Source organism: Cucumis sativus, chromosome 3 (assembly GCF_000004075.3).
Source record: "Cucumis sativus cultivar 9930 chromosome 3, Cucumber_9930_V3, whole genome shotgun sequence".
Classification (NCBI taxonomy): Eukaryota; Viridiplantae; Streptophyta; class Magnoliopsida; order Cucurbitales; family Cucurbitaceae; genus Cucumis; species Cucumis sativus.
The window spans coordinates 21,350,412-21,357,588 of NC_026657.2; positions in this window are offsets into that span (position 1 = coordinate 21,350,412).

The following is a 7,177-nucleotide window of genomic DNA, read 5'->3' on the forward strand; positions in this document are numbered from 1 at the left end:
AGGGGGCTGGTCGTATAGGCACAAAATCGTGTAGTAGTTCGTGGTTGGTGGATGACCTAATTAAGCCTAATGTAATGTAATTTTTGGTAGACCAATTATCTGCACCTTAGATGTCTTATCGTCCACTTATATCACCATGCACCTACTTAAGTTCCCAACCCTAAAGTGGATCAAAATTGTCAAACACAAACAATGTGCCTTACGAGAAAATGCTACATCATCATGTTGAAGGCCAAACAATTGAATATTAGTTGCTTGGATTTAGAGTTGAGGGTTTAGTGAGATTCAACTCATGCTTGGTGAGTAGATATATTTTAAAACTTTTCTAAAAGGTAGGTAGGTGTGTATTTAGTATCATTTATTTTAAATTTAACAAAGACTCGTTATCCTGTTTTATGTTTCATTGTTCTCTTTTCTGATTCTTATTCTATAAGAACAAGAAATAAAAATAAGTATGATAATTAACTATTTCTATTTTATGCTTCTTAAAAAAAACACTATTTCTTATTCATAGTTTTTCATATATTTTTGTTTGCTTCATATAGAGAGAAATATTAATGAGAAAAATATATTGTCAAGATATTAATTAAAAAAAAAGAAAAGAAAAATATTGCTTAAAACGTAAAAAATATATATACTCAGTGTCATGAATAGAATTGACTCATTACCATTGATATTATAGTAAAACTCAATGAATATTTTGTGAGATAAATTGAAATAATATATAAATCTAATTATTGAAATTTTTTACAATCAGTAATTAAATTACAAATATAATAATTAAATTTAAAATAATTAAATATATAACAATATTTAAAAAAAATTACAATTATAACAAAATATTAATACAAGAATACAAAATACAATACAAACACCTAAGTACAGTAAAAAAAAATCTAAGATATATTGAAATACAATGACTAACACTTGAATAGAAAATAGACATAAATGGAATAGAGAAAGGAAGAAGATTTAGAGAAAAAAAAAATGAAGAAAAATGAAAAGCTTCTTCATTTAAATTGTTGAAGATATTGAATATGCTTGTATTTTAAAAGACTTTGTAGGAACTTAAATACTAGGATGAACATCATATGGTTCTAGAATTTAGTCTTTCATTTAACTTATTTTTTTCTTTTTAATTTTGGACGAGAGAATAAATCTTTTAAATAAGTTGTTAGTTAAATATTAGATTAATTGTTTTTTTTTCCTTTTAAAAAAAGGCAAGTATAACCAAATCACCTGTCATATATATATATAAAAGAAGTATTTATATTGATATGTATTTGATACGTAGTTCTTATTTATTATTATTATTTTTTTTTGTTAAAAACCAAGAAAATAAGAAAGAAGAAAAAAAGATTTGAGATTAGATATTAATTATATGTTAACGAAGAGTAAAAAAGAAAGGGGAAAAAGTAAAGATGGGCGGCTAAGAAAAGGAATAAAATAAAGAAAGAAGGAGAGCTTTGGTTTGGTGGTGTGTGGGGAGCCGCGTCGACTCGCTGCCTCCAAAGAGTGGGGACGACATTGGTCTTTTCGGCTGTCAACCTACGCGGATGTTCGCCACAGCCACAGCCACAGCCACAGCCACAGCCACACACACACGCTTTAATATTTATTCCCTATCCATTCACGCTCTTTCCTTCCCCTTGTTATTGCCTTTCATCATTTTATCAACCTTCTTAGTACTGTTGTTGCCTTAGTGGGATGGGAGCCACAAACAATCTTTCTTCTTTTCTTTGGATTGTGAAGCCCAATGATACAAAGCCCATTCTCCTCTTTATTACCCAATGGTTAGTGTGAGTTGGTGTGGTGTTATTAAAAGAAGAAATTTTGTGGCCGTAGATAACCCTCTTTAAAATTCCATTGCTTTTCTTTTCCTTTTCTATTTCTTACCAATTTAGTTTAGTGGTGACACTCTGCTTATTTTACTCAAAATATAGCATCTACACACATGTATTTTTTCTGCTCAGATTTAGGGTTTCTCATATTGTTTATCAAAGCTACCAAGTTGTAGAACTGTATTCAAATAGTTTGTGTTCCAGTATTTGAGGAGAGATTTGTACTGAGAGTTTCAGTTTCTTTGCAATCTCCACCATGGTAAAATCTGCAGATACAGAAGTTTGGACATAATCCCAAGTTTAGTGGAAATCAATATATTTTTCGATCTCCTCCTCTTTTTTTCCAACTATTTATTATTTGTTATTTTACGAACAATTACTTATTTGCTCTAACTTGGAAGTGAGAGTAGAGTTCGAGATATAGTTTAGTTTATTTCGCATTTATTTTGTCATATATGAGCATAAATTTTCAAGATTTATTGCTTCTGGAGCAATTTAGAAAAGTGTGGATCTTCTTATCTCTAGATTCCCTACCACAAGTTGTTTTAGAAGATTGTGACTTGTGAAGTAGCCCTCTGGTTTGCGTTTGTTTTGTTGGTTTTCATTACTTTGGTGAAATCAAACATAACTCTTATAAGTTAAAGAAAGCAAAACTAACTTTTATAAGGATTGAACTGGTACACAACAACGTATAATTCCACAATTTCAATCCATTTTGAATTTTCTATCTATAAATTTAACTTACATAATTAACTTTATCTTTTATTTTTTATGTTTATGATGGAAACGATAGACATATTTAGCAAAATAAGAATCAAACTTTATTCTAATTGCAACTGAACACTTTAGTAATTAACATGCACTACAACTCTGAAACAAAGATAGGGTTAAAAGAAAAACTCACATTTGGCTTTGATGCTTTTCTTTTCTTGTAATTTTCTCACGAACTTGAAGCCGGGACTACCACTGTTGTTGACATGCTATTCTCCGGACTTAGAACCGAGTTATGGGACTTGAATGGTGGAGGAAATAGAGAAAGATGGTACTTTTATGACAAACCTAACTTTTAGATCTTTGTTAAGAGTAAAGAAAAAAAAAATTCTTGGTTTATTTTGTAATTCTTAATTACAAAATTAATTCTCACAATTTTTAAAAACCAAGAGACCTTTTCTGCAAAAAAATCTTTTTACAAGTAAACTACATGCAAGAGCTTCCTTATCTCACCAATGAGAGGGTGGGACCCCTTGTTCAAGATTTGGATTCATCTTTAAGGGAAGAGCCTATCTACTATTTTTAAAAAGGGTAGGAGTGAATTTTGTCTTGCACCTTATGTCCATAGCTATCCACCCGATCTTACCCCTGAAATGGGATGCTTATTGGGCCAACGCCATTGAGCTGCCCTTGCATATGAAAATTTAAGGATAATTTCGTGTGAACAAAAGTTAATAGTTAGCTCAGGATTAAGACTAAGTTACATTGAATATCTATAAACGAAATAGTCTATTTTATTAAAATCAACGGTGTTATAACCTAAAATGACTATTTCGTGGTTCAAGTCTTATGTAAACTCTTTACATATGATGCCTACACTTCCATGTCTCTACATGAAAAAATCAGGATCACATCGTTTGTACTAACTACAAAGCGGGCCGCATCCATAGTATCTCCAGAATAAGGTGTCTAACCGTATTCGTATACTATATAGACTAGGCTATATGCTCGAACTTAATCCACGTTTATGTCTCTACACAAAGTTCAAGTTTACTCAATAATAGCCTTGGGTCCTTGGTTTATTGGCTTTAAGATTATAGTATAAATAACAACTTTATTGAATAGAATATGATTACAAACTACGAGTTTTAGGACATAAATTCCAACAAATTCTCACTTAGACTAAAACTCCTAGTGGGATAAAACAATGTTGAACTTAATCATAAGGGAACTATTCATATGAATACAATAAACATATGAATATGATAAACATATGAATACAATAAACTAGAGCATGCACCCAAATTTTCTCCCACTTGTCCTAGTGCACAAACTTCATATACCTAATCTCTTTTAGGTGACCTTCATACACTTTAGCCGTGAAGGACTTTGTAAACTAAAATAGTCATAATTTGCTCAACAAGTATCAGGGTTACTACAACGTCACTACAATGCACAATCACGAGATAAAGTAGTACAATTTTACTTTATGCTTCTTCACACTACTACTCTTCCACTTAGAGTGAATATTGATTCCGATGTAGACTTTCTAGCATCTTTAGAAACCAAAATCAATGTATCCAGTAAGGATCAAATCCTTAGCACTATATAGAAGCATGCAATCTTTTGATTTCTAAACTATTTTAAAATATTCTCAACGACATTTTCCAATGATCACGTTCGAGATTAGACTGATACCTACTTATCATATCTACTAAGTAGCAAATGTCAGGTCTAGTGCATAACATTGCGTCCATCAAACTCCCAACAACGAAAGCATAGAGAATATTTATCATATTCTTAACATCTTGAGGCGTCTTAGGACATTATTCCTTTGACAAATGAATTCCATATTTGTATGGCAGCATACCCCTTTTGAAATTCTGCATCTATTTAGATAACATTTTATCTATATAAGATGCTTGAGACATGACTAGTGTTTGTTCTTTTGGTTCCGAACAATTTGGATCCTAAGAACACATTGCACATTTCAAGATCACTTATTTGAAATTGCATATCTAGCCATTTCTTGACTTCAGATAAAAAATCTACATCATTCATTGCATGTTATATAAGTCAATGGATCATTTTAAACCATAATTGTCACACTCTATCCTGAACACCTGCTTGCTCGATCCAAGACGCAACGTGAAGCCAACTGATGACATTATTCTTCTAAACAACATCAGTTGACCCTAACTATAACTCTTAGAAATGTTAAACAACTTAGATAAATGTAAAAACTTATGCAGCGGAGTATACAAGATTGCAAGTAACTTAACTTTAACATTAGATTTTTTTAAAAAAACAAGCTTAGGTTGCCATACAAACAAACTATCCCTTTGAGAACCATACAAAACTATAACTAAACTTAACCCCTTAACAAAACCTGTACATAAAATGGGTAAGCCTAGGTACTAACCAACAACATAAATTTTATCTATAACTTCGCACAATGCACTTGAACACAACGGTTAGGTTCTCGAATCACGGTCTCTACCTGAAAAGTGAAAAAACATTTGGAAAATGTGAGCTAAAAAGCCCAGTGACCGATGATTTCATAAAACATACTTTTAAAACAGATATACTTTAAACATTTCATAAACATAACATATAATCTTAAGAAATCTCTTTAAACTGAACATTTTCTAACATTCAAATACTCATTTAACTGTGTATACTCTATACCTGGGAAAAGTTAAACAAGATAGCAGAGCACCTTTGGTTATACTATCCAGCTAAATCTTGATCAAAATACCAAAACACCTTTGGTCATACTATCATAATAAACTCGGTCAAGATAGTAGAGCACCTTGAGTCATACTATTCCTGCTTGAACTCGGTGGCAGCGGCTAAGTGGTTAGCATAGCCCTATACCCGTGACTGTGCACATTGAACATTGAGAACTCGGTAGAGTACCATGGTTTTCTCTTTAAAACCATCCTATTAAACTCATGTTTTTCATAAATTATTGCTTGCAAATCTTATCAATAAATACATATTTTAATAAAAGCGTTTCTAAACTCATGCTTTGGAATATTTTCTAAATAACATGCTTCAACACTTTTCATAAATGTACTGATGAATAGAATAAGGCTCAACATAACTCCGTAATTATTTCAAAGCATACTTAAATAATGGCTTGTAAGCATATTTAGAATCGTTATTTATAAATCATTTTGTCACTCACAAATAATAAGTTGAAATAACTTTAGTAAATTCATTTTTCACTCACTGGTCGCAGATCAAACCCTTGGTTGATAAGCTTGTTCAATTTGTTCTTGTCCTGAAATAATGGGAAATAATTCCAATTAACTCTCTTTTATCCTAGAAACATCAAAACTTTACTTAAAAATTTTCAAATTATCAAAAAACTGTTCAAAAACACTATTTTGGCATTATTGGTGCACAAAGATGGATGGCAGGGTCTTTGTCGTGCACTCTGGGTGTCACAATCACAATCTTTCAAACTCCAAATGAGTGATTGTACGACACTTGTTTGACCCAGACAACAAGTTAGCCGATTGAAATCTAAAAACCGCAGACAAACTCATGTTATGATTCAACCTCTCGTCATGTGCTTGAGAAAATGTTTCAGAAAACGTGGGAAAGAAATAAATTCATTGAAATCGTTGTTAAAACAAGCATTGAAGAGTGTCAATTGCAACGAAAAACTTAAAAGTGTAAAAAGTGGGACAAGGCTTGGGCAGGGATTTAACTACTATGTCTTCCCTATAGTACATTTTGGACTTTTTCAACACCAGTAGACTTGTATATAAAAAAGCTGAAACGTCACATTCTAGATTTATTACATTAAAAGGAAAACAACTAGCTAAACTAAACATAAGACATGAAGATAAGATAAATCGAAGGTATTTGGGATACGACCATAGACAAACATCGTCCTGGACAAGTATGCTTGTTACACTGGGTTGCCCGCGCTAACCTCAAAAGAGGTTTTCCACGTGCCTTACGCAAATGCCATCCTTCTCGCGTGCCTCACGAGTCACACCTAGCCTTCTCGCATGGCCTTCACATTCACGCATGGGATTGCCACGTGCTTCCGTTGTCGCATGCATCTGTGCATCCAACACCAGCCCAAAATGACACGCTAACCTCGTTAAACTTAAAATGCATGTCCAACATGTCATGCTAACTTCTTAGGCTCGACCACTAACCTCTACTGTCCATAATCTCATTCTCGGTCATAACCTTACTTCTTCTTTAGAGCTTTATAACTTAAAATCCAAAACTCAAATGAAAATACTTTCTCTAAAAAGTTGTTGAAAAATGTTTTAATATTCTTACTTAAAGATTTCAATTTCAGATTCTAATGGATGAACTCTACAGCTCTCTGGAAGTCCACCTTACTCAGAATCACATGAATTCTGACCTTCCTCGCTTTCTTCAACTCAAACTCAACCATCTCTTACTCAAATTAAACCAGAAGCCTCAACTTAAAAAAATAGACTCAAAATGGAAGTTATTTTTAGAGTAATGTCACTTAAAACGCAAGTGAATTTTGAGAAATTCAATACTGAAGCTGGCTTATTTATAGAGTCTCTTACATGAATTTATGTTGACACCTCATCCTTGCTTAACGCTATCTTAAACCTTATTAAGAC